Genomic DNA, 3,358 nt, shown 5'->3' on the forward strand with positions numbered 1-3,358 from the left:
TGTGGTTGTCCATGTGTTTGTTTTTTTACACTTTACATGTATAAAAATTTGCCACATGACAAAAAATAGCTGAACCTAGAAGGAAATAGCAACAGGAATCAAACTTCATAGAAGGTTATGCCAAACTGCAATGGAGTGACTCAGAAAGAGAATGGGTCATTCTCAGTTACCAATCCCCTTTTGGACTTGATGTAGAGAGGACCAGTGAATGTGTGTGTGGTGTGAAGGCACATGCCCAGAATGGCTTGTGTGGGGTGCAACTTTGTATAATGCCAGATCACTTTTGTATTTATTACAGGCATTTTTGTTAGATTAAAGAGGGCCTGCAACCAGTGGTCCAATCCTTTTTTTTTTTGATGCACTATTTTAACAGGACAATGTTTGCCCACCTCCTGCTCTCGTCTCAAGAGCTTTCTTTAAGTACACCGATATTATGTCATGGCCAGCTGAATATTCAAGCTGCATGGAATCTTTAGGAACCTCTACAAGTCTATGCATGTGTAGCACACTACGTCTACAGGTGCTGGTCAACGAATTAGAATAATTTGAAATAGTGCAATCATGAAATTCTTTGAATGCATTTTTTGTGCAGAAAGCAAATCAGGTGTTCACCGCACCTGTCCTACTCGTTAGACTAATCACAGAACTCGTTACCTGGAAAAAAATTTGCTCAGCTGAGCTTTCCAAAAGGCCCATTTAGGCCATTTAACTGTGACACTGTTGTTTTATTGAATTAGAATAATGGAGAAACCGTTTCATTGAATTAGAATAATTTTTATTATAATTACAATAATCACTTTCTCAGTATTTTGTGGCTGCCCCCTTGGCTTGTATGACTGCCTGAGTCTCCGCGGCATCGATTTGACCAGCTTGTCGCAAGTTTCCGCACTCACAGCTTCCCAGGCAGTGGCGATGTTCTGCTTCAGTTGGTCCAGCGTAGTAGGCTTTCTGTCGCGAATTTTCCGCTTGACGATGGCCCAAAGGTTTTCAATGACATTGAGGTCAGGCGAGTTGGCCGGCCATGCCAAAACTTCAAGCTGTTTTTTAGTGAACCAATCTTTGGTCGACTTTGCGGCATGAGCCGGTGCAAGATCCTGTTGAAATATGAAGTCTTCTTCGCCGAACTGTTCCTCAACAGTCGGAATCAGGAACGTTTCCAGAACATCTTGATATACGGCAGCATTGACAGTCTTCTTGAGGAAGCAGAGTTTCCCTACACCTCGAGCGGACATGCATCCCCAGACCATAACGCTCTGGGGAAACTTGACGGATCTTTTCACGCACTCGTGGTTGTAGGTTTCGCCACCACGACGCCAGACACGAGGACCTTGGTCACCGAAGGAGATGCAGAAGCGTGATTCGTCACTGAAGACCACTTTCTGCCAGTCTTCAGCAGTCCACTCGCCGTGTTCTTTGGCCCACTTCAGCCGTTTCTCCATTTGTTTCTTGTTCAGCATCGGTTTTACTGCTGGAACGCGAGATTTGAAGCCGAGTTCGCGCAGACGACGGTAAGTGGTTGATCTGGAGACGTCAGCGCCGGTCTGCTTGTTCCACAAGTCGGTGAGCTCGGAAGTGGACTTGAACCGGTTGCTGACTGCGATCTTTCTCAGCTGCTTGTTGTCGCGAGCAGAAGTTTTTCGGACGCTGGAACAGTTGGTGCGCTTGCTGCAGTTTTTCTTGAGAGCTTTACAGACGGAAGACTGGCTGATGCCGAGCTGCTCAGCAATTTTAGTTTGGGTCAAGCCTTGTTGGCGAAGGGCTTGAATTTGATCCACTATTCCGGTTGAGAGGTTGCGCTGCTTACCCATGATTGATTTTACAACTTAGAAATTCTACTCAACCCTGACTTTATACTGCACAGTGAACACTCTTCACAGAAAACAAAAATTCGAGCATTTATTCTAATTCAATGAAACGGTTTCTCCATTATTCTAATTCAATAAAACAACAGTGTCACAGTTAAATGGCCTAAATGGGCCTTTTGGAAAGCTCAGCTGAGCAAATTTTTTTCCAGGTAACGAGTTCTGTGATTAGTCTAACGAGTAGGACAGGTGCGGTGAACACCTGATTTGCTTTCTGCACAAAAAATGCATTCAAAGAATTTCATGATTGCACTATTTCAAATTATTCTAATTCGTTGACCAGCACCTGTATACGTGTAGCTCAGTAAATTACAGTGTGTTCCATATCAGTCTAAACATTTAATCATTTTTTGTTCCTGGTAACCATCTTCATCTTTATGATTAGCATTGCAACCTGAGACTTTTTTGAGACAATTTTTGCAACCAATTTTTTTGATGATTAGTAAATACTGTATATCTGTTTGTATCATTGTGACACTATCTATATATCTGTATACAATATGTGCTGTCTTCATTCATGCTTTCTAGGAACACCGACTGAAACATGAGCCCGCTTTCATTTGGCACTGTGTTAAAGGACTGTAGGTACAAAAATACATACACACAGGACAGGTGCTGTTTTTGGCTTCGTTCTCTTAACCCCACCCCCAAACATCTCCAGGGCGACAGTAGACACACGACTAGGGTGAAAGATTTGTCCTTGAGAGTATGGCGGAAGCCTACATGTGGATTCTTTAAGTTTCCCCCCACTATTTTAAATGCTGCTAGCAGGGACCCTTCAAGAGAGATGATGCTGTGACTGCCTGAGACCCAGCACACGGAGGGGATGACTGGTAAGGAAGCAGTTGGGTTGCAATTGCTGCTGTCAATATGTATTAGGAGCTGCACAATTAAGACTCTGTTGAGACCTGTACTAAATATAAAATTAATTTGCAAAATAAATGTATACAGTGACAGTGCTGTGTTCCCGAATCCTCATTTAGAAACTTTTTTCAGAGTTTTTCCACAGATCACAGATTGAGGATGCAGATTTTCAAGTCAACCTGCTGAGGCCTGCACAAACAATAATACTGAAATAATAGAATTAAATGTCTTGTTTATTGCTACCTACCCAAGCTTATATCTTATCATACAAATAGTAAACAGCTTTAAAAGTATTCCATTCTGAAGGTAAAACACAACATTAGGCAATCTTATGCGGTGCTATGCAAAGCTAAGCAACATTAACATCGAATTATTCATTAATTAAATTTTGCTTAAATTTGATATTAGTTTTCAAATTTCAATCAAATGTCTGAGTATTTAATATTATTTGTACTCAAGTATTGCAAGTAGTTAATTCTAAAAAGTACTGCTCAAGACGTTAATTAAAAGAACTAAACTCATCTAAAATATGTAATGAAGTAAAAGTCTAACTAGTAGAACAAATCATACTCCAGTAGATACAAATACAGCATTTTTGTACTTGCAGTGAGGAAAATAAGTATTTGAACACC

The sequence above is a fragment of the Astyanax mexicanus genome, chromosome 1, assembly GCF_023375975.1.
Source record: "Astyanax mexicanus isolate ESR-SI-001 chromosome 1, AstMex3_surface, whole genome shotgun sequence".
Classification (NCBI taxonomy): Eukaryota; Metazoa; Chordata; class Actinopteri; order Characiformes; family Acestrorhamphidae; genus Astyanax; species Astyanax mexicanus.